Source organism: Mus musculus, chromosome 11 (assembly GCF_000001635.26).
Source record: "Mus musculus strain C57BL/6J chromosome 11, GRCm38.p6 C57BL/6J".
In the NCBI taxonomy this organism is placed as follows: domain Eukaryota; kingdom Metazoa; phylum Chordata; class Mammalia; order Rodentia; family Muridae; genus Mus; species Mus musculus.
In genome coordinates, this window is record NC_000077.6 from 54438395 (window position 1) to 54463529 (window position 25135).

General features: G+C 38.0%; 1 protein-coding gene, 1 long non-coding RNA gene and 1 other non-coding gene across 6 annotated transcripts in view; all 3 read left to right on the plus strand.

Moving 5' to 3' along the window:
• On the plus strand, positions 1-23797 carry LOC115487771. The gene is made up of 2 exons (XR_003949675.1): positions 1-513; positions 1237-23797. It is a non-coding gene; the product is annotated as an uncharacterized LOC115487771 (long non-coding RNA).
• Positions 1-25135, plus strand: part of Fnip1 (folliculin interacting protein 1) — an 80135-nt gene that overhangs the window by 288 nt on the left and 54712 nt on the right. The window lies entirely within an intron of this gene.
• LOC115487859 lies at positions 19770-19875 on the plus strand. The gene has a single exon (XR_003949890.1). It is a non-coding gene; the product is annotated as a U6 spliceosomal RNA (small nuclear RNA).

A 25135-nucleotide genomic window follows, 5' to 3' on the forward strand; every position in this document is an offset into this window, starting at 1 on the left:
CGTCGCGGGCCCCCGAGGGGTCGCGGCCTCGGGCGGGGCGTGCGGTCCCCTGCCCTCTTCGCTAGGCTGTTTATGCCCCGCCCGCGCCACGCGCCGCGTCCCCAGCCCCAGCACGGCGGCCTCGGGAGGCTGTCGGTCCGCACGCTGCCCGGGCTGCGACCTCACCGCAGGCCTCCGGGGCCCGGCCGGGAGCTGCTGTCTCCCTGTGATCCGCAGCCCTCGGGTGGCTTTGTGCAGACTGTCGCGCGTTCGGCCAACCTGCGGAGCACTGAGGAGGCTGGAGGAGCGAGTGGGCAGGCTGGCGGTCTGTCAGGCTTCTTGGAAACTAAAATTGGAGCTGTGCAGTTCTCTTGCCGAGCGACCTTAGTGTTATCGAAGGAGAAATGCGAAACCGAAGTGGTTAGGGTTACTACTGACCAGACTCGAGGAGGACTTGCGGTAGAACTTACTGTCGAATTTTCTTTCCCTTCTTACACCTGTTACTGAAAAGGAGTTTCTTGCAAATGGAAAACGGTAGCTGTGTGTGTGTGTGTGTGTGTGTGTGTGTGTGTTTGTTTGTGATTGCATGCTTTGTTTCTTTCTGATTGCAGTACCTGTTGCTGGTACAGTAACTTTTTAGAATTGTCAGATATATAGAAGCTTAGCTCAATGGTTAAATTCAGCCGTGGAATTGTATTTGAAGAAGATATTGTTTTGTCTTCCATAATGCGCTATGGAAACTTTCGCATGTAACTAGGCCAAATGTCACATATCAGACAAACTTGGCTGTATGGCCGAGAACTCAGTTGTACAGTAATAGTAAAAGGGAAACAGTGTCAAATTTTGCAGCAAGCCCAAGTATCAGATGACTGCACTACATAAGTCTTAGAGGCTTTAATATTTTTCAAATTATCCACGCTGTCAATAATACAGATCCCATCAGGAAACAATGTGTGAGATTGAATATCAAATGGCAAGTAATTTAACTGATATTTAATGGGAGAAAAAGGTCAGTTACCGTTTTGGAAACAAGCTTAACAAAAGAATTTTCATGGCAGTGGCTTTTCTTCGTAATGGGAAGTAAATGTCTTGTGCCGTAGTCATCTGACAGTTGTTTTTCCTTTGAAAAGCGAAAGTGCAGATAACACCAGATAATACACCGGGACACCTAGGAAAACCAGAGACCCGGGAAGCAGCCTCTGGAGAGAGATTTAAAAGATAACATTTGAATAGACCACTGTTTCTATTTCTGTGCAGAGACTGACTTTGGGTAACCAAGATTACAAGAGTCTCAATTTGTTAATGTGACCAAAATCTACTTTTTGAGTAAGTGTTCTATATGGTTGTGTAAGACTTTACTGCTGCCAAAGAACTTTCCCATCAGTTATCTCATTTCACAGTAACCTTGTGAGATAGAGCAAGTAGCAATGTAGAGATGACTTTATAATCCTTTTTCCAGCGTGGAAGCCCAATACCTGCAGTTCATCGTGAAAACTTGCTTTGAAAACAAGATGTGTACAAGTGTAATGTGAGAAAATGAGAATTCTGGATCACATACCTAGTGACTTGAGATCTAATTAATCCAGCTTTTAAAATTTCCTTGATATATAATTAAAATACAATAAAAGATGAATACACGGGGAAGGTTACTGTCCCATGAGGGCTGACAGACAAACACAGTTTATACTCAGCACTCCACTGAACCTTCACAACCATTCGTTCTGTCAGCTTGTGCTCCCTCCTTTTCCACAGTCCTTAACCCCCTTTCACCCAAGAACAATTTGGTCTGCTTTCTTTTGTTATATTTTGGCTTTTTGAACATTTCATATAAATGTGATTTTATGACTTCCATAGCCACATGTCTGGCTTCTTTTTACCCACAATAATGTTTATTGAGATGTATCTACGATGTTGCCTTTTTAGTAGTTCCATTCATCTTTTAAGTAGGTGATTTATTGTACAGATATAGCATACCTTTTGTTTTTGCTCTTGGGCTCTCTCGCTCTCTCTCTCTCCCTCTCTCTCATGTGTATTTATTCTTTTGCGTGTGTGCACGCGTGTGCTCGCTGAATTTGATGTTACTTGGACTGACCTTCCATCTTACTTATTGAGTCAGGGTCTTGTAGTCAAACCCAGAGGTTCCTATGATTCTGATCTTGCTACCCAGCTTGCTCTGGCAAACCATCTTGCTTTGCCTTAATGGACCTGGACTGACAAGTGACAGGGAATGCCCTCCTGGCATTTCTGGATTTCTGGGGATCTGAACTCCCAGTCCTCACACTTGCTGGGCGAGCACTTTAACCATTTGGTCATCTGTCCAACTCACAATTTGTTTATTCACTCCTCAGATAAAAGATACTTGAGCAATTCTTCTGTGAATATTTGTGTATAGATCTTTAATTAGAAATAATTTTTGTTTCTTCTGGGTATAGATACTGAGCAGTAGAGCTGCTGGCTCATGTGCAGAGTTTTATTTAATTTTTTAAAAAGTTCCCAAACTTCTTCAAACATACTTGTTTTATAGTTGCAGTAGCAATATATTAAGGTTACTTTTATAACAGATCTCTTCAGTATTTTAGATTACCCTTTAAAAAGTTAATACATTTTTATTGTGATAAGAAACATAACTATCTTAACCAATTAGACATTTAATTTAAATGTTATTTCTTGCTCTCTCTCTCTCTCTCTCTCTCTCTCTCTCTCTCTCTCTGTGTGTGTGTGTGTGTGTGTGTGTGTAGGATGTGTGAGGGGCGTACATGAGCCACAGTGTATTTGTGAAGGTCCGAGGGCAACCCTGTGAATGAATTCAACCTTTCCATGAATTCTGGGAATGATCACTAAGCTTGTGTGGCAAGTACCTTTAACCTCTGAGCCATCTCACTAGCCCCTAATAATTTTTTTAGTCTTTATTTATAACTATTATGGGGTATATAGTAATATTGCATTGTTTTCATTTTTGCCTTAGGTGTTGGCCAAAATTTTTTTTTTTAATGTGACCGGAGTTTGGAGTGATTGAAATTGTATGTGTGTATGCAGTAGTCAGTTTGACTGACCAAAATTTATGTGTGTTTGTGCATGTGAGCATAAGTTCACATGCTAGTCAGCTTATATTGTTAAGTCACTTTTTGGAAAAATATTTATTTTATGTGCATGTGTGTTTTGCCTTCATATGTATGCAGTGCCTTCTGAAAAGGACATGAATTTCACAGAACTGGAGTTACAGATAGTTGTTAGTTGTTGTGTAGGTGATAGAAATCAAACCTGAGTCCTCTGGAAGAGCTGCTAGAGCTCTTAACCTCTGAGCCATCTCTCCAGCTCCTTAAATTGTTAAATCACACAAAGGCACAGACATTGGCAACTACCTATTTCCAAGAGGCAGTTTTTAGAGCAATCAGTGTACAAGGCCCAGTAGTGGTTAGCCATAGAGGCACTTTGTTATAGGAGATACATTTGACAAAGAAGCCATAAATATGTTTCTATATTGTCTTTTATGGCTAACCCATTAGAAAAGATAGCCAGGAACTGCTGCCTTTCTGCTATTTTTCAATCTTAGGATGGTCCCTACTAAACAGAGTCCTGTGGGCTTGCTTCATCTGTTTCTTGAACTGGAGATGAGCTTAGGATATTTTTCAGACACTTGTAGAACGATATTTTTTTCTTTTGAGAGGAGGCTTTACTATTTTGTTCAAGCTGGCCTCAGTTGAACTGACTTCAAAGTCAGTCTTCCTGCCTTCGTCCAGAGGAAGGGATTACAGACCTATGCCACCATGCCCAGAGTCATTATAGAATGGAAATGGCAATTTATTTAGGTCATCTAAAGAATTTGAGAATGAAGGCACTGTTTAGAAGATTTTGCTTTGTATTCTTTCCATTAAGCATTTTAAAATGGAAGTAAAAAATTGCATGTAAATCCAGTAACTGTATTCATGTGAAAAGGGTTGCTTTAACTATTTTTGTCTTAAAAAACTAACTTGGTGAAGAAGGTTATTTTAAGTGTTTATAAGAAATAATTATTCAAAAGAGAGTTTTCTGTGTTTTTGTTATTTTTGCTGTTACTGTGATGAAACACCATGACCAAAGCTACTTGGGGAGGAAAGGGTTTATTCAGTGCATGCTTCCACATGACAGTTCATCATCAAAGGAAATCAGAGCAGGAACCTGGAGGCAGGAGCCACTGAGGAGTACTGCTTGCTGGCTTGCTCCATGAGGAGTACTGCTTGCTGGCTTGCTCCATGAGGAGTACTGCTTGCTCCATGAGGAGTACTGCTTGCTGGCTTGCTCCATGAGGAGTACTGCTTGCTGGCTTGCTCCATGAGGAGTACTGCTTGCTGGCTTGCTCCATGAGGAGTACTGCTTGCTGGCTTGCTCCATGAGGAGTACTGCTTGCTCAGCCTACTTTCTTATAGAACCCAGGACCACCAGTCTGGGGATGGCATCACACACAGTGGGCTGGGTTTCCCCCATCAATCACTAAGAAAAGGCTCTACAGGCTTGCCTACAGCCTGATCTTATGGAGGCATTTTCTTAATTGACGTTCCTTCTCTCAGATGACTTTAGCTTGTGTCAAGTTGACATAAAACTATCTAGCACAGTTAGAAACATTTACCCCTATTGTCTGTAGCAGGAATTTTGTTGCTAACTCCCTCTTCATGGATCTTTCTGCATGTCCTTCTTGACTTTCTCCAAGCTAAATTAATCTCAGCACTTTATAGTTTAAAAAAAGAAGGTAGGGGAGTTGAGTTGTAGGTGATGTATTTGACCTGCATTTAGAGTCTTATCCCAGTGATATTTGTTGGTATAGATAGCTTTGGGAAATATCATGCAATGATTAAAGGTTTCTTTGTTCTGCTTGATTTTCAAATTGAGTTCTAAGTGTTCAATTGCAAAGTCCTCAGGCTTCATTCTTTTTATCATCATGAAGTCTTAGATGCAGTGCTGCTAGCTCTTTCTGACATCACTTCTTGGAGCAGACAGACTGTAGTCCAAATTTTCTAGCAAAAGTTTTAGAGAATCTGTGCTGTTAATATAACCAGTGAAATTACCCATGATTGGCCCAGTTGCCTTAGACCTTAAGCAGTGCCGAGGCTGGTGGAGTTTTCCTGATTGTGGTAGTATACCCGCAGCTAGTATACTAGCAGGTCTCACACCAAGTGTAGCTGAGATACCACCTTTTACCCCCAAACCCTTGTTCCCCAGATTCCTCCCTCCCTCTCCTCCTACTCCTCTTCCCTCTTCCATGTTTCTCTTTTTGTTATTTGATTTTGGAGTTTTCAAGGTTCGACTGAGAAATGTCCTCCATAGGCTCAGGCATTTGAACGTGTGATCCCCAGGTGCTGGTGCTGTTTGGGGAGGTTTAAGAGGGTAAGCCTGCTGGAGGAGGTACATCCCTGAGGGTGCCCACTAACAGTTCTCTCTCTGCTTTGTGCTTGTTAAAGAGGTGATAGTTGAGCTTCCTGCTGCTGCTGCTGTACCTGCTGCTTATTGACTTGCTTACCTGCCATGATGGCCTCTTTACTCTCTGGAACAGTAAATACAAACTCTTCTATAAGTGTATGTCTTGTGGTATTTTATCAGAGCAACAGCAGAAGAACTAATATAAGTTTGCTTCTTTATTTTGTTTGTTTTTAGACAGGCTAGCCTGGAACATGTATTACTAATCAATCCTTTTGTCTCTGAATATTTCCAACTCTCCCCTCTCCCAAAGCACTGAGGTTACAAGTGAATGCTGCAGCTTCCAGCTTTTTACCTGAGTGGTAGGGGTTGAACTGAGGGCCATATGTGTGCACAACAGGCACTTACCCAACTGAGTCATCTCCTCGCCTTCATACTTTCCTTTAAAGCTTTAGAACAGGGAATAGCGATCCATACCTATAATCACATCATTCAAGAGGCAGAGGCAAAGGCAAGAGGATTCCTGCAGATTTGAGGCCCAGCTGATCTACATTGTGAATTCTAGGCCAGCCAGGGCTACATAGTAAGACCCAGTTTCAGAATATAAAACAAAAAGTGTAATAGAATTTGTGTTTCTCCTTTTCCCTTCTTCTCCTTTTCTTCTTCTCAAGCTGGAGATGGGTTCCTAGTCCTCACACATATTAGGACAGAGCCACATCCCTAGTCCTCTGCTGTTCCCTTCTTGTGATGTAATTGCATTCCCTGGTGTCCATATCCTCACTAGATTTCAAGTTGTATAAGGGCATAGCCTCTAATTGGTTTACTTTTGGTGCCTGGCTTAAGAAGATAGTCACTAAATAATGAATGAAAAAAAGTAACTGTTGAAATATATTGCATGTATGAATGAAATTCTCAAACTATAAAAAATTAAGAAATAAAAACATTTTAAATTATGGAATTAAAAAAGTTTTCATTTAGTTAAAATTATTCCTACTTATTTGCTTGATAATATTGGATAAATGATTTAAGCAAGTTTTTCTTTGATATTGTTTACTAATTTAAAGAAAATTTTCATTATTTTTCTTTTTTAGGATAAGGATAGCCCCATTTGTTGGAATTGATTGTGCTACCTTCTACTATGCCTCCCATAACAATTAGAGTAGTATAATAGTGTATTTCCTGATGTCATCCCTGACATCCGGTATTGATGACTGAGTAAAAGAATGCTAATTTAGAGTTTAAAAACACATAAGGTTTTTACAAACATTCCCCCCCCCCCTTTTAAACATTCTTGACCCTTAGGCCTAGTATGGTTGTCAAGTGAACCTTTTGGGGAGCTGGAGCAGAACCTGGCTTTGGAAGGACACCTCCAGAGCTCCAGGGACCTGTTTCCTTGTATGCTCACTGCCTGATACAGAGTGTCCTCTGACACAGTAGCATTCTATTCCAAGCCATTCCAAATGTGGTTGGCTGTGTCATGTGCTTCTCCTACCTCTCTAATTGTAGAGGTTGGAGTGACAGCATTGAATCAAAATTTGTAGATGAGATGATGAACTCAGATTATACAATTGATGCTGTATTTGGAGGATAGGACTTTGAGGTTGTTGGCCTTTTTTTTTTTAACATAAGTTTCTTTATAATCTGTATATAATTTTTAAAGGTTTCCATTTTTATCAGGAAAATGCACCTTGTGAAGTTAATGAGGTAAATCAAATGTAGCCTCTTCACACAAGCCTCATGGATATGCTATTAGTTTTTATATTTTGGGTTTATCCTTAGTTTAGATGTGTAGTTTTAGAAGCCACAACTACATAACTATAAGAATGCAGAATAGAATAGAAATTGTTTTTTGTCAAAGAAACAAGATTTTGCAAACCTAAAAATTAATTCTTTTATGTTTGCTTGGCAGTCTGATGGTTATAGGATTCTAAAGTGAAGGAAGGGCCAGAGAGATGATTCAGTCAGTAAAGTGCTTGTCACCTAATCATGAGGACCTGAGTTCATGTACACTCAAGACTCATGTAAAAACCTGGCCTCAGTGCCATTTGCTTGTAATACCATCATTGGTGAGATGGAGACAGGAAGGCCCCGCAGGATAGTGGAATAATCAGTGAGCCTCCGGTTCAGAAGACCGTTATCTCAAAAACTCAGGTAGAACTCTATTGAGGAAGACACCCAGTGCCAACCTCTGGCCAACCACATATCACATGCACAAAACTCTAAATCTAAATAAAAATCATTTTAATTTAGAAATTTGAAGATATTACTCTTGTCTTATGGCTTCCAATATTGTAGCTGAGAAATCACAAAAGATACAGGATTTTTATAAATTTTCTTTCTAATAATTCAGAATAATCTAATTTGAGTTTTGTTTGGAGATTTCTACAGATTAATACTGATACTCATCTTTTCTGTCTGGAGGCATCTCATTCTAGGGAATGTTCTTACATGATTTTCACAATTTCATCACTTTTTTGGATTTGGTTGTTCATAAGATTTTCAAGGGGAGCTTCCTTTATGGAAACCCTATTGGGTTTCTCGTTTTGTTTTGTTTTCCCCCAATTTCTTCCCCTACCCCTTCTCTCTCTCAGCTTTTGGAGACAAGATTTCTCTGTGTAACCTTAACTGTCCTGGAGCTCTGTAGAACAGGTTGGCCTTGATCCACCTGCCTTAGCCTTACAGTACTGACTGGGATTAAAGGCCTGCACCACCACTGCCCAGCCTTCTTCCTGATTTCTGTCAGATCACCTTTACATTGTACTTCTAGAATTTTTCGTAAATATTATTTGTAGTGAATTATGCAAGTGTTTTAAATTCAACTATCAAATTTTTAATTTCCAAGGACCTGCTTTTACAAGCTTCTTTCTCTCCTTAATGACCTCGAATGTGATGTTTGACATTTTCTAAAGCAAAGACATATCTGTTCTGTGTGAAGGCTGATGCTAACACAGAATAAAGAAGTCAAACTTGACAGTAGATACCCACCACCCATGCATTTTCTTTTTACCTAGTTTGCTAATGTAGAGTCCTTGCATTGCTAAACCATACCTGAAAATCCAAAGAGAGGATTTTATTTAAGCTTGTTTATTTTGCCGTGCTGGGGATTGACCTCAATATAGAGTAGGCAGCCACTGTAACATTGCTACACCCCCAGCCCAGTTTGTGAACATTTTGATAAAGTCATAGTCTTTTTTTTTTTTTAAGGTTATATTGGACATGGTAATGTCTATTATCTCAGCACTCAGGAGCCCCTGTCTCCACAAGAAAGCTGTAACCTGTAACAGAGTTGTAATTTAAAGCTTCTACAACAGTATGCTATTTACTATAAATTGTAATGTGGGATACTTAAAAAAAATTTTTTTTCAAGATACATTAAGTTCTGAAAGATTAGAAACAAAGGGTTAAGAAAAGATATCTAAACACACACACACAAAAAAGAAAGTAGATTTAGTTATAGCATATAAAGCAGAAAAAACAAAAACATTAGTTATGGTAAATACAGTTTTATTTGCTAGTCAGTTACAGCATGTTTTAGAACTACACAAAACAGCCTAGTGTGGAGGCCCATGTCTTAATCACAACACTTCCATTACTCTGGAGTCAGAGGCGAGATGATTTCTCTCAGTTCTAGGACTACCAGAGGTACATAGAGAAAATTCATCTGAAAACAAAAAGAACCAAAATAAATAAAATAAAAACACATAAAACAAAATGGATAAAAATGACATGTTTATTATTATGATAGGTGATTTTGACATATTTCTTCTACTTATTGAAGATCAAGTAGCAGAAAAGTGGAGACTACAAATTACTTCAGAGCTGGGCATGGTAATGCTCAGGCTCAAAAACCAACAAGTAACAAAACTCTTAAAAACTAAAAACCATTTATTTGATGTAATATACATGCATGAGTTGAGTGTTCTACTTAATGTTAGAAAAACAAATCCAAAGAAAATAGAATTAGTAAAGCTGTAAGAGTCAAATTAATGAACTAGGAATGATTGCATAGGAGAGAATTAAAAGAACAAAAAAAGAAACTAAAAATTATTTGTTTAAAATAGATGAACCTGTCCCCTTCCCCCAGAGATCAAGCTTAGGTATAAATAATCACAATTTTAAATGTAACCTTTTTACAAATCTGAAAGGTAAGAGAACATTGTTAACATTTAAATTTCTAAATTAAGTATATTGGGAATGGGGTATGTCTACCAGAGTGCAGGTGCCAAGGAAAATGGGAACTGGAGCTCCAATTACAGGTGGTTGTGAGCTGCTTAATGTGGGTTCTGGGATACAAATTCAGGTCTCTTGCAGAACAGTTGTGCTCTGAACTGCCGAGCCATCTTTCCAGCCTCTGTTGTTAATATTTGTCATATCAGTTAGTATATATGTGCCAAGCAGAATTTTAAGGATTGTAGAGAATTGTACTCATTTACTTACTACTCAAGACAACTAAACAAACTAAATAATAGCTCCTCATGTTATAGATGAAGGAGCTCATCAGAGACATTTCAGAAATTATATAATCTTCCCAGTGCCTAAGACAGTGTTTTTCAACCTGGCTAATGCTGTGACTGTTTAATACAGTTCCTCATGTTGTAGTGATCCCAACCATAAAATTATTTTCATTGCTACTTTATAACTTTATTTTTGCCACTGTTATGAATCATAATGTTTTAAGACCATCATAATCTGTTTTCTGATGGTCTTAGGTTACCCCCCCCCCCGAAAGGGTCACTTTACCCTTCCAACAAAAGAGTCATGACCCACAGGTTGAGAACTGTTGGCCTAACAGGTGTCTGGAGAGAGGGGGTGAGGGAGGGAAAGGGAACAGAGGAGAGGAGAGGAGGGGTGGACAGAGAAAGCACATGCACACTACATAGTTGGAACATGGCTTGTCCTTTCTGAAATGCCTGCTGGAGTTTAATCAGTATTTTGGCATATTGTAAGGATAGAATTTAACCCAACTATGGTTTTAGAGGCGTGGCCTTAAGAAGGTGATTAGAATATTAGATAAGATCATCAGTCTGGAGGCTACATGATTAAACTTTTTTTTTTTTTTTTTTTTTTTTGGTTTTTCAAGACAGGGTTTCTCTGTATAGCCCCTGGCTGTCCTGGAACTCACTTTGTAGACCAGGCTGGCCTCGAACTCAGAAATCCGCCTGCCTCTGCCTCCGCCTCCCGAGTGCTGGGATTAAAGGCGTGCGCCACCACGCCCGGCTATGATTAAACTTTTAAGAAGAGAAAGAAAATATCAAAGGAGATACATTCTGTCTATTGTCCTGTACTGCCTTGGGGCTCTGCCCACAAGAACCCTATTATTACCTGAACTGTGAACTTAAATAAGCCTTTTTCTTTATAGTTTACCCAGTAAAATTTCGATGTTTTTTTCTTTCTCTGTAAAGTGAAATAAAACTTATTTGTTAGAAGGATTTTTAGTCTAACATTCTTTCATTTTGAACTGTATGTTACCGTTATTTATTAAAGGAGAAAGACTATATGATTATTTGAAAAAAGATTTATTTGATAAAACTCAGCTTTTGTTTGTTGTAAAAAGAAAAAAGTTTTTAGCAAATTTAGAAGGATGTTTTCTTAACATTGGATAGATTAAATGTGTCTGCCAATACTACAGCCAACTTAATTTGGGAAAGAGTGCTGCATACATTGACATTAGCTCGCAAAGACCAAAATTTTGGACTAGTACCAGATATTAGCAAGAATGTGGAGTGACGAGAACACTTGCATATTCCTTATGGGAGTATAAATTGGTACAAGGACTTTAGGAAGTAAGTTATCTATCTGGCCTTTTTAGTGAAGTAGAAAAAGTTCATATCCTTTGGCTAGATGTTCCAAGACAATTATTTCTTGCAGGATTTTCATATACATTTCTGTTATTTCCCAACTCTGGGATACTGTCACAGTATGACTGTGGCTATAAATACCATTCACTTGTTTTGTGTCTAGACCTAAGATGGGAAGGGTAGTGTGAGTTCTTCATGCCATCACCTCTGGAAACAGTCCAATCCCTAACACCTTTGTGAAGGAAGTTGCCTTAGAGGGCAACAGAGCCTACAGTAGACCTTAAATCAGAAGGAAACCTTGTATTAAGCTCTTGTTTAGTTTCTTTTCCTCTTCATCCCTTTCTTCCTCTGGTCCTGTCTTTTGTCATGTTCTGGCTAGTTTATTTCAATACACACTCCCCTGTGTGTATTGTAGTAAAGAAACTTTCATTCAGTGATCAGGAGGTATATGTGAAGAATGTTGACAAGAACGCATATGATGTGGTTTCTAGGTTGTAGAGTAGTTCTTTCAGAAAAGGAGGGAGAGTCATTGTCTCTAGAGTCTTAGAAACCAGCTAAATGGCTCTAATGACTTGGGGGTATTAAGTATTTTCTTCTTTTCTGATAAATTGGTCAGGAAATGCTTTGGATTTATATACTTTTCCCTTATGGAATAGAAATTTGGCTTCTCATTTTTATGACTGCTACCTTATTTTGGTCTTGTTTTACTTTTGCACTATAGTAGGTCTCTGGGAATCATTGTATCTTACAAATACACCCAGGGACTGATGCTATACTTCAGTGGTAAAGTGAAAAACTAAACAATAACAACTTCCCCCTCCAAATATGCAAACCAGTCGACCTTAATCCCCAACTCCTCCTTTTATCCTGCCTGTATCCTGCTGTAATTACCCCAGAGCCAGGAATAATACAACTTAGGATCTTCAGCCATACTCTAGAGACTGCTGAAGTTACTCAAGCTAGCCAGCCTTGCCTTACTTTACTTAGTCCATTCTCCCCCATTGAAGCCATTAAAGGGACTGGCCACTTTTCTTCTCTGTGTCTTACCTTCTAACCCACCCTGGCACTTTATTTGCCAAATGTGGAAAGTGATATACCTCTTTTTTTTTTTTTTTTTTTTTTTGAGAATTCCTGAGTATAAACCTTTTCCTTTATTATAGTCAGTTTTGTGTCTACATCGCCATCCTAACTTTACTTAAGTTGAAACAATTTCCCAGTATATTTTACAGTAGTATACATTGGGGCTTCAGAGATGGCCCAGTCTGTAATTTGCTTGCCTCACAAACGTGAGGATTGAGATTGACCCTCAGCAACCTTGAAAATGTTTGGAACTGTGGTGCGTTTGTATTCCTAGTGCCAGGACAGCCAGGTGGGTGCCAGGACAGCCAGGTGGGTGCCAGGACAGCCAGGTGGGTGCCAGGACAGCCAGGTGGGTGCCAGGACAGCCAGGTGGGTGCCAGGACAGCCAGGTGGGTGCCAGGACAGCCAGGTGGGCGGATGGATCCCTGGGCTGGATGGTGATCTCTAAGCCAGTGAGAGACCTGTCTCAAAGAAGGCAAACAGTATTACTGAGGATGACACAGGTTGTCCTTTGTCCTCCACATGCATCACACATGTGTTCATGCATGCCAGGAAACACAACCCCACATACAAGTGAACAAACACACACATATGCATTTTAAAAATGTGTAACAACTACTGCAGTCATAACAGGATTGATTTACTTCCAAAGTGCCCCATACTCCTTTGTAGTTAATAATCACTTCTGATTTTCCCCCAAGAAAATCTCTGGTCTGCTTTCTCAGTCACTGTAGATTAATTTTATCTATCTAAAATTTCATGTAATAAAATTTTATGTATTCTTTGTGTATGTTTCTTTTACTTTTAATAGTCATGAAAAAATACTCAGTCTTTCTTGCACTTCCTATTATAAAATTTAATTCTTCCTGTTCATCCAGCACCATTTCTTTGAAAGATGTCATCTATTTCTTAGCCCTTTAACCGCATGTCTTATATTGATATGTCACAGTTTAGAGGGAGTTTTCTGGGGCCTTTACAGAGGAAATAATGAGTTGTCACGTTATCATTAGGTAATAATTATGCATAATTTTAAAATGGAGAAATTGAGAGATTTTTGCTTTTCTAGTTAAAGCACAATATATGATGTATATAAGATGTTTAGTAGTAAGATTGCTTGCTTTAGAACTTAACCTCAATCCAAAACAAGATCTTTAGCCCCAAGGAACCTAGCATCTAATGGCTGAGATTCTGTGGATATTTTAAAAGAGTACATAGTGCTTTTCTTCCTAGAGTGAATCACGGTGGCCCTCTTTACAAATCCTTTGGATTATCCTCTCTGAATTCATCTCAGTCTTCTAGGGTAGTCTTTTGGCATGTGACTGATTTGGTCTGTAGGTCTTTAAGGTGGTTTTGAGGTGCCACTCTAGTAACATGGGCATATCTGTTGAAATAGTTAGCTCAGATTGAATTTATAGGTCATAAGGTAGGTATAAGTCCAGGACTTTATCAGCTCCTGCTACATCATTATCATTATCGTCATTATTATTATTATTATTATTATTATTATTATTATTATTATTATTTGAGACCAGTTTAGGCTATACAGGCATGGCTCACCTGAAATTCAGTGTCTAGTTCAGGCTAGTCCCAAACCTGGGGAAATCCCCTGCCTATTCTCCTAAGTTAACTGCAATAAACTAAACAGTTCAGTAGCATTTGGTATATTCACAATGTAAAGTAACTGTCCTCTTATCTAGTTACAAACATTTTTGTTAGTGCAAAGTAAAACTTCAAGTGCATCCAGGGGTTTCTCTTTTTCTTCCCCTCAAAGCACCCTGGTAACTACCAATCTCCATTCTCTGGATTTACCCATTTTGGATATTATATAAACATGGAATCTTGTGACCTTTTATGTCTTGACTTTCCTTTGAATGACTTCACTGTTCATTCGTGTTGTAGCATGTATCAGTGCTTTACTTCTGTAGTTGAATGTTCTATTATGTTCTGTATAAGTCTGTATATACCCAGTCACTGGTGAATATTGGGACAACTTTCTTTCTACCTTCTGGTTTTTGTGACTGGTGCTACTATGAACATGCATGTACATACTTTGACTAGAGTTGTGTGAATGTTGCACATGACCAGATGCATAGAGTTACTAACTATCACCAGTGATGTTGAACAACTCCAGTGCCATAAATAAATCTCTGATGCTACCATCCATCTTTTAAATAGATTTCTTGCTTACCTCTAGCTGTTGTAACTACTGGCCTCTTCTCTGGCTTCATAGCAGCAGACAAGTTTAGATAGTATTTTCTCTAGAGCTTGGGTTTCCTTAAGTATTATAGCAGGTGTCTCAGAAGTTACATTTTTGGATTGGTAATAATGTCCTACAAATAAGTTAGACATTTTTATAATTAAGTATTTACTGAATTTAGTTTTTTCACATTAATTTTAAATATATATACAACTAAAATTACTGGCATATGTTGTAGAAATTTTTAATCCCAATCTGGGGCTTCTACCCTGCCTTTGATCATTCATTTCCCAGGTAAAAGACACACAACTTTTATTATTTACAATAAGCCTTAATCAGTACTAGAGCTGGGCAGATATCTACCCTCTATACTATTAGAATTTACTTTCCTATGGATAGCCCTGAGTTATTATCTATTTCGTTTCATCTGGGCTGCTCTTCAATTGGTGAGCTGTCAGGGCCATGCTTTCTGGATTCCTAATCCATGGTGTCTTTTCTCCTCCTCTGTCTTCTTCTCTCTCCCTTCGTGGTCTTCTTCACATCAAGGCCAGGAACATCAAGTCTTGTCTATCTCAAATCTGCTCAACTATAGGCTGTAGGCATCTTTATTTACCAATCAGAAATAACTTGGGGGCAAGGTCACAAAGTGTCACTTGGGTCTACATGTGGACTCTTCTCTCATCTCTGGGGCAACCAGGTCTCAGGAGTCCACATTACAATATGTAGCAACAGACCAAATGTCATCATGCATAAAAATTCAGATTTAACTAAAAAACAGAAATAACTAGCAATAATATTATCCTCAGGCATTTTACAAGTCCAGCATAAAAATGTTATGATTAACTAATTAGGTTGGATTTTTTTAATTAATTATTTCTTAGCCTTACTATTTTGTTACATGTGGGTAAGATCCTTTGAGAGTTTATATTTTCTTTCTGCTGAATTCTCCAGTTGAATACCTGGTCATGTCTTCACATTTTAACTTAAAATTTCAGAGGAAAGATTGTTTAGCTTTCTGAAGGCATAGCATGAACAATCAAATAACTGTTTGCAGGAAAACAGCCTCGTTGTCTTCTGGTACCAGTTGGTCTTATGTCGACTTGTCTTCTGTCTCCTATCTTATTTGTAGTAGTTTGGAATGAGAAACACACACTAATAATGTTTTACTGCAGCTTAGCTATGCATTAGAATCTTTCTTGCTTTTTTAACTTGGGCTTCTGAGAAACTGATAGTTTACATAGGTCAAATCCATTGTAATTCTTTAATATAGAAATCATAGATCCTGTATGGAAATGTTCTTGTTTGTTCTGATACTGATAATATATGTGATATTCTAAATTATGACTTAGTTGAATATAGTTTGTGATCCTCAGAGGTTACTGAGTGCATAAGTAAATGTTTATTATTATCACATATTTGGCTCTCTAGATCCCTTCCTCAAGAAAAGTGCTTCCCTTAGGCGAATGCTTAATTCAGGTGGCTGTTCCTTAAAATATTTCTGATTTATACTAAAAATTATTGGTCTCGAAGAAATTTGCAAGTCCTTAAAATTATATTGACAATTTCAGTTGTATACCAATTCTTGTTTTGGTGTTCAGTAGCTGTTTAACTCATCAGCATGCAGAACCAAGTGTTGGGGCACTATATTTCATACAAGGAGGAAATGACCTTCGTGATGTGAATCGAGTACTCTTGTAGTAACAGAAAGCCATGTGAGTTTTCAAAAAGAAAATCTTAACAAAATGTAATAGAAAAATATGAAATGAGTCAGATGAGTAACTCTAAGATGTATGGTTTTCAAGTTAGCCTGTTCTTCAAAGTCTCACCCCTAAGACTTGCTTGGTGGTGTTAGCACCAAGGAGAAACCACAGCTGGCATATTGCCTTTATGCTGTTTGAAAAATGACTCTTTGTTTTCAAGAATGTAAAGGAGTGGTAGATCTATTTTAAAAACTGATGTCTAGGAAAGGGTTTTGCTTGCTTTTACACTAAAATATTTTCTTAAGTATTATACAGTTTTTACCCAAATGTAAACAGTTAAATTATGAAGAGGAAAAAAGCATCATCCCAACATAGAAATTATAACTAGGACAAAAACGGCATTACAGAAAGAAGGAAAGCCCATTTCTTAGAGCAGAGGACATTCCATTGTTACATTTTAAGAAATGACTTACAGTTATTATGCTTTACAGTTTATTAACATAGATTCATGTTTGAAGAATTTGATATGAAATAGTAATATAGAGAAGGAAAATGAGAGAATGGAAGGGAAAAAAAAGCTAATCTGAAAGAAAAACAGAAATGGCACACCTGAAAAAGGAGGATATCTTTCTGTCTGTCTGTCTGTCTGTCTGTCTGTCTGTCTGTCTGTCTGTTTAAGCATGGTCTCTTTCCGTGCCATTGGCTGACCTGGAACTCACAGAGATTATTCTGTCTCTATCTCCCGAAGTTGGGATGAAAGACCTGTGAACCACAATGGCTGAGAATACCTTTTTTATTTATTTATTTTTTTAATTATATAACCTTACTGAAAACCATGTTTGTAAAGCAAGCTAAAATCTATTTGAATTACCTGTGAAGACAGCAGGAAATCTTTTGTTTCAAACAAATTTTTTGTTTATTCAGAAGTAGTTTTAACATAGATCTAAATGCCAGTGGTACAGAGAAAGGTGGGGGAGGATCAGAAAGGAGGAAGGGAAAAAGATATAGATCAGAATCATTTGAATTTACTTTTCTTTTTACTAGCTTAAATTTCCAAACTACCATTAAGAATCAGTGTTGAGCCAAGGGTATATATATGGATTATTGGAGGGCATTTGCCTATCGTGTTTAAGGATCTCTGAGATTAATTTCCAGTACCACAAAATTAATTACTCAATTTAAAAATTAAGCTTTTTTTTTTTTTTTTTTTTTGCAACCATCCCAAATTTATAGTCTTCCTTCACACTGTGTCTCTAGCTTGTCTCTTGGCTAGACACATATTTTCTCTGTGGAATCCTATCAGAGAATGGCATTCTTAATTGGTTTCCCTATAAACTATTTTTTTGGTGTCCTGGTAAACCCATACTGCTTCTCAGATAAAAGCATTTAAATATTTTTAAATTAAGACTATTAGTAGTGTGATTATTTTATTCTATACATGGAAGTGTTTTACCTGTATGTATGTATGTTATGTCTGGGCACCATATCCTGGTGCCATTGAAGTTCAGGAGAGAATGTGCAGACCCACTAAGACTGGAGTAACAGATGATTGTGAGCCACCATGTAGGTACTAGGAATCTAGTGCTTTTAACCCTTGAACCATATCTCCAACCCCTGTTTTATAAATTCTTAGAATATACAAAGGATTATGAGAAAAACACATTGTATTGAAAATATATGATCATTTTCTAGGTAGCTGCGTCTAATATCACAGTCAGTCAGTATGTGGCAGAGAAGATTTAAATCTAATTTCTGCTGATCCAGAACCCATTCTTAAGTTTCTGCCATGTTAGGTGTGGATAATCATTTTTGGTCTCAGCATATTGTCTCTTACTTAGATTGTAAGTAAATAGTCTGTTGTATTAGGCACTTGTGTTGCTATATTAGTCTTATTAGCGTACACATATACAGAGATATCCTTTGGCTTGTGGAAGAACATGCCAATAAATGTTAAAACATAACCCTACTGAAAAACCATGTTTGTAAAACAAGCTAAAAGTGTCTCTTTTGTGAACTAGCAAGGTAATTTAACATGGTGATTTTATTGAAGTTTATAGTTCCATACTCAGATTTGTTTGTTTGTTTGTTTGTTTGTTTGCTTGCTTGTTTGCTTGTTTGCTTGCTTGCTTGCTTGCTTGCCTGCTTCCATTTCTCCCTCTCTTCATATATCCCCGTGGAAGAACAATCAGACTGAGCTAAGGTTTCATAAATGATAAGTGGCAGTACCACTGGGCTGCGTCTCTATAAAGTCAGTATTTTCTGCTAGACTCGTCATCTTAGCACTGTGATTAATAGAGCTTATTTTTCATTTGCTGGTTAGCAGTATAGATAGCTTCTAAGAGTTTGTGCATGGGCACACAGAAATTGAAAAGAACTTTTTCCATTTTTTTTTGTTTGTTTACAAAGTAAATATGAATTCCTTATAAGTGTTGAACTTCTGAAGAGCTTTGTTGTAGCTATGGTTGCCTGAGCCCTGTGCTCAGGGCAGCTTTTACTGAGTGGAAAGCACTATACATAAAGTGACCCTAGAAATTCCACTATTATGAGGCATGGTGCCCAGGTGGTGGCACTATTTTGGAGGTGGGGCCTAGCTAGAGGACACAGGCAAGAAGGGTGCGCTCTCCGTTGGTATCTTCTGCCTCTCACCACCCTTTCCTCTCCCTTTCCCCCTCTCCTTCCCTACTTTTGTTTTTTTCTCCTTTACCTCTTTCCTAGTCTCTTCTCTTCCTTGTTCTTCCCTTTTCCTCTCCCTTCTCTCTTTCCTTCTCTTTCTCCCATTTTCATTCTCCTCTCTTCTCTCCTTTTTACTTATCTTTTGTCTGTTTTTTATTTTTCTGATTTCATGAAGTAAAGAACCACTTCTTTACTCTTGCACAAACATTAACAGCAAACACTAAACATTGTCGGCATTCTTGGTCTGCGCCCAGCTGCCAGGTAGGGCTTAATTTACAAGGATGTTTAGATTGATTTCTTTTTTTCATACACTTTGTGGTAGAAGAGATGAAAGAAAGTACCAAGTTACTCTGAGAAATCCCACTTTCAGTGAAACAAAAAAGTGATGTTACTTACAAAACTGTAGAAATAGATAGATGAAGCCATTTGCAAAAGTGGGTTTTGTCGTTGACATGAAACCCCTTAAAGACTCCTAGCGCCTGCCCCATGGTTCTGTTGCTAGGATTTTACTTTTTGTATTGCTGCACACAGAGTCTTTTTGAGTTAAATTCATTCTTGTTATATCAGCTGACACTTTTGTTGTTTTAGATGAATATAGTTCAACGTTATTATTAACCTGGCTTGGAAGTTGTACATAACTGGAGTTTTTAGTGATTCTGCCAAGTGGAATTGCCTAAGAGAAATAAGATGCCAGTAATGTACAGCTTAATTCAAGATGTTATTTTAAAATATGTTAAGAAAAAAATCACCCTATGTCTAGTTCTAAACTTGGTGATTCAGTTGTTTTAAAATGCATGGAGAGAAAAATTTAAATGCTGGCACTCGATCATTAATAATTTTACTTGAAGAATTTATCTTTTATTTATTGGAGACAGGCCTTAATATATGGCCCTGGTGAGCCTGGAACTGACTATGTAGCTCAGGCTGGCCTCAAATTATTAATCCTCTCATGTTCACTTAGGGAGCACATATACTAATATTGGAAAGATATAGAGAAAAGATTAGTGTGACCCTGCACAAAGATGACATGCCATTTTTTGAAGCATTCCAATATTTTTTCTTATTGGGACTGGCTTCATCTAGAATCAAGTTTTTAAAAAGGGGAACCCATATGTTCTTCTGAGACAAAAGCTGTTCATTGTGTGAGAAATGAGTGAACTCAGCTGATTAGAGTCACACTGTGGAAGTTTCTATTTTACTTGCAGTTGGTAACCAAGAGTGTAGATATTTCTTCAGAGGGGCAGGCTTAAATAACGGAGTAAATATTTGGGATATAAAGCTTAATTCTATAAGTGCTTACCTCTCCCCAACTTTGTGGAATTGATGATATTTCATTTGATTTTTTTTTGCATTATTTTATAGTACCTAAAAGTAAAGATATTTTTAAAATTTGGTGATGATGGAGAGTTTTGATAAATCCTGATGTTGATCTAACTGAAGTTGGCAAATGTGTTTTTATATATGCTAAGAATTTCTAATTCTGGGACACAACGATGAAATGACTATTGGTTGAAAAATTCTAATCATGGGAAACAGGAGGAAAGACCTGAGGGCCAGCAGAATGAATGAAAATATGCAATCTCAGGGGGTGGGATGCTGGGGGACCCTCTAGAAAGTATCAGAGACCTGGGAGGTAAGAGACTCTTGGGACTCAAAGGGAGGGACCTTAATTAAAATGCCTAAAAGTGGGGAGAGGGAACTTGTAGAGTCCACCTCCAGTAGAAAGACAGGGCATCAAGTGGAGGGATGGGGTTGTCATTCCACAGTCAAAAACTCTGACCCAGAATTATTCCTGTCTAAAAGAACTGCAGGGACTAAAAAGGAGAAGAGACTGAGGGAAAGGCGGTCCAGTGAATGGCCCAACTTGGGATCCACTTCAAGGAGAGGCTTCAAGATGTGACACTATTACTGATGCTATGGTGTGCTTACAGACAGGAGCCTAGCATGGCTGACCTCTGTGAGGCCCAACAAGTAGCTGACTGAAACAGATGCAGATACTTAACACCCAGTCAATTGTCTGAAGTCGGGGACCCCTGTGGTTGAATTAGGGAAAGACTAGAAGCAGCTGAGGAGATGGGTGACCCCCATAGGGAAGACCAGCAGTTTCAACTAACCCAGACCCCTGAGATCTCTCAGACACTGAGCCACCAATCAGGCAGCATACATGAGTTGGTATGAGCACCCCAAGGGCCCCCCACACCTCTCACACTCATATACATCAGAGGACTGCCTGGTCTGACCTCAGTAGGAGAAGACATACCTAACCCTTGAGAGACTTGAAGCCCCAGGGAGTGGGGAGGCCTGGTGGGTCTGGGGTTGGGGTGGGGTGGGAATGCCCTCTTGGAGACCGGGGTAAGGAAGAATGAGCTGAGGAACTGAAGGAGGGCACACAGGGAAGGGTATAATGGTTGGATTATACAAGATAAAAGCAATTAAAAATTATTTAAAAAAATAAAAATTCTAATCATTTCAAAAGTTATTTGTAGATAAATTCTGACTCATTTTAGTTAATGTTAAGAGTGCTAGGTAAAATACATATATTGGGGCAAATCATGCTTTGTAAATGTATTAATTTTCTGTAGCAATTTTTGGCCTAACAGAACTCTTTCTTTTTGGGTAGTAACTTGAATCCAATAGCCCCTTTCCTGTTTTTGTATCTCTGGTATGCATTCAAGGAGCAAAAGGCCAGCCCAATAAGTGTGCTCTGTTAGTTGTAAAATGCTTATATGACCTTTCTCTAGTATTAGGACAACTATCAGGAAGAAATGGACTTTAGTAGATATGTAATTATAGTTTTGGGATTGCCTTTGTGCTGGGATTTTCACTTATATTCCAATTTTAATCATTATCTTTATAGGATAAAACATCAGAATGATCTCTCTCCCCAGCATAAAAACCACTTGATTTTTGGCGGAAGCTATTTTCATTTAATTCTTGATCTATTTAAAAGTAACTGGTTTCACAAAAAGCTTCCATTGCTAAATGATAAAATGGTATTCTTATGCCATTTATCCAAAGTTGTATGTTTTTTCACTTGTTGGTGAAATTGTTTTTTGATTGACAAAGTATTTATTGAAGACTCATTCTGTGCCATCAATCACAATATGTCATATAATGAAATGTTGGATAAATATTGATAAAATAGATTATTTTGGAATTTGAGCCTAGTGAGCTTAGAAGTTAAAAAGTGTAAAAGCTAGAATGTATGATCGGATCAAATGAATGCAGTTTTGCTGAACTCAACATGTTAAACTGCTTTGAGTAGTTAAAAAGATGAATGCCAATGTGCAAGGCAATCTAGGCCACCTAGTTTTTATGCAGAATATTTTTCTTAAGATTATTTGTAGATGGTAATAAATTAGTGTTTTTATTAAGCCAAGTCTGATTTTCAGTTTAATTTTTTTAAGGTACTACTTTATACAGAAGTTAAATCCACACTGTAGAAATTCCCCTAAAGGGCTTAAAATATCTTTAGGAAGATAATATATTTAGAAATTCTGGTTGCCCATGCTTTACCTCAGACTTATTCATATGTGCCATTAACTGGTACCTTGCTCTGTGGCATTGCTCAGAGGCTGCATTAGGATAGGTATTAACTTTACTTACGATGCTCCACGTGCAATCTACCTCTGCTTTATGGCAGGCAGGGATTTATTTGTAATAAATGAATGGCAAAGGATGTTAGAGTATCGAAACATTTTTTGAATGGGTTATCTTTTAATGACCACTATATACAAAACTAATTAAATCATTGTTAAAAAATTCTAAATCCTCTCTGCTTCAGCCTCCTGAATGCTGAGATAGATGTGAAATATGCTACCTTTCTGAGCTTGAAGAATGTTGACAATGTTTTAGACAGGTGTATTTAAAATATGTAATTTGTAAATATTACAAATTAGTTCTAGGTTCATGAGTGTTTTACTAATTTTCTGCTGTTCATTGTTTTCCTTTCTCATTATATTTGTACGGGAAGACTGCATATATTTGGAAAGTCATGTGTTTGTATATATAACATATGAATGTATTTATAAGTAACTTTAAATAACACATTATGCTAGTATATTGGTTACAATCCAGTTATTTACATACCAAATGTTGTTTTTTAAATTTTATTGCTGTGGACCTGAATTTATCTGATTTTAATTAAGGTTCTATTGTATTCCTTATCACATCCATTTTTCTTAGTAGTACTTGGGCATTTGTGTCACTGTGGTAAGGATTTCTACTGTTAACAAAATCACCTTGTTAAGTACTTCTTTTGATGCTTTTGCTTCTTTGTCTTCATTTTCTCATCATTATCTGGATCTTTTGTATCCCAGGCTGGCCTTGAACCCAGGGAAAATGACCTTTAGTTTCCAATCTTTTGCCTCCAGAGAACTATGATTACAGGTATAGGCTACTTTACTGGGCTTATAAAGTACTTTATGCAAGCAGCCAGACAAACAAGATATATAGTCCATTTATTTGTTGGTTGGTTTGTTTTTCTGAGACAGGATCTCATTTTGTAACAGGCTGGCCTTGAACTCACTAGGTAGCCCAGGTTGGCTTCAAACTCTAGGCAATCCACATGTCTCAGTCTCCTAAATGCTACAATCATACATGTGGTCTACTATACCGTGCTAATCATTTGTTTGATGCAAGGATGGTCAGTAAGAATTAGGAAACCAAGCAGCTTTTCCATGTTATATTGCTACCATTTGAGAAAGCTGTAGACTCACCTTTTTCACCATTTAAAAAGCTCCTGGCCAAAAGTAACACTCAATAGGCATTATGGTTGATCTGTCTGTGTTCCAGGAATTGGATTCTCATGTACTTTATTTGTTCAGCCTAGTGTTTCAGTGAGTGTGGTAGAGCTTCTAAACTGATAATCAGCTGCTGCTTTGCTAAAGAACTTTGGAGATCTAATTGGGGCTGAAAATTAAGTCCTTGTCAACTGTAAAAAGGAACAGGGCTACAAAACAAACAAGCAAACAAAAAAAGGTACAGATCATTAAAGTATAGTCTCAGAGAAGTATTTGATTTCTGAAACTAATCTGGAGAAATCAAAACTTTTTTTTTTTTTTTTTTTTGGTTTTTCGAGACAGGGTTTCTCTGTATAGTCTTGGCTGTCCTGAAACTCACTTTGTAGACCAGGCTGGCTTCGAACTCAGAAATCCGCCTGTCTCTGCCTCCCAAGTGCGGGATTAAAGGCATGTGCCACCACCGGCAAAACATTTTTTTTTTTATGAAGTTTGCTTTCTCAACAAGGTGCAGGGGCTAGTAGATTGATGGTTTTTACAGATGTTATTTTATTTTATACTATGTTCTAGTATGTTTTAAATATAATTAGTCAGATGTTTTGTTTAGGGTTTACTGCTGTGAAGAGATACCATGACCAAGGCAACTTTTTTCTCTTCTCTTTCTCTTTCTCTTTCTCTTTCTCTTTCTCTTTCTCTTTCTCTTTCTCTTTCTCTTTCTCTTTCTCTTTCTCTTTCTCTTTCTCTTTCTCTTTCTCTTTCTCTCTCTCTCTCTCTCTCTCTCTCTCTCTCTCTTTCTCTTTCTCTTCTTTTCTTTTTTGGTTTTTCGAGACAGGGTTTGTCTGTCTAGTCTTGGCTGTCCTGGAACTCACTCTGTAGATCTCAAACTCAGAAATCCGCCTGCCTCTGCCTCCCAAGTGCTGGGATTAAAGGCGTGCACCACCACCGCCCCGCCCAAGACAACTCTTATAAGGACAACATTTAAATGGGGCTGACTTACAGCTCCATTATCATCAAGGTGGGAAGCATGGTGGTATACAGGTAGACACGTTGTTGGTAAATGAGCTGAGAGTTCTATACATCTTCATCTGAAGGCTGCTAAGAGAATACTGACTTCCAGGCAGCTAGGATGAGGGCCTTAAAGCCCATGCCCACAGTGACACACTTCCTCTAACAAGGCCACACCTATTCTAACAAGGCCACACCTCCTAATAGTGCCACTCCCTGGGCCAAGCATATTCAAACCACCACATCAGGCATCTCTTTGATGTTTTTTGTTTGGTTGGTTTTTGTTTGTTTGTTTGTTTTGGTAAAATTCTGTATTTACAGATTTCACAATTTATACCAACTTCCATTACAGTAAAGAGGATTGGGAGCTACAGAGACAGTGTCTGCGCAATCAAAGGAAACCGCTGGCATTGCTTTCTTTGCTTCAGTCAGGGCCATCTGGCCACAGTTCCTCAGATAGTGAAGTCCTCTTTTTACTTGCTGTCACTTTTGTTATCCTTTAAATTTTGGGTCTCATTTTGTAGCCCAAGCTGGACACAAATTTGCGACTCAGCTTGGTCTTCAATCTAATTG